Raw genomic sequence first — 272 nt, 5'->3', positions numbered from 1 at the left:
AGACTTAGAATGGTAATAAAATATGGGAGTAGTAATTAATATCTTTGACCCAATCACAATCACATTTATACAATGAAATTTTAAACAATGAAATTAGCATTTTATGATTTCAAGAAGTGGCAGAATGATGTTCAGTTGTGATTTTAAAGGAATTTGGATACATACTTGGAAAGGACAATTTTGTTGGACATTGGGAAAAGAGCAGGCAAGTGGGAATAATTGAAACTTGCAAAGCAATGAGGGGCCAAATATCCTCATTCAGTGCCCGATTG

This window comes from Carcharhinus amblyrhynchos, chromosome 21 (genome assembly GCF_965287045.1).
Source record: "Carcharhinus amblyrhynchos chromosome 21, sCarAmb.v2.hapA, whole genome shotgun sequence".
In the NCBI taxonomy this organism is placed as follows: Eukaryota; Metazoa; Chordata; class Chondrichthyes; order Carcharhiniformes; family Carcharhinidae; genus Carcharhinus; species Carcharhinus amblyrhynchos.
The sequence above is the reverse complement of the archived record's forward strand: the minus strand, read 5'-3'. Positions refer to the sequence as shown.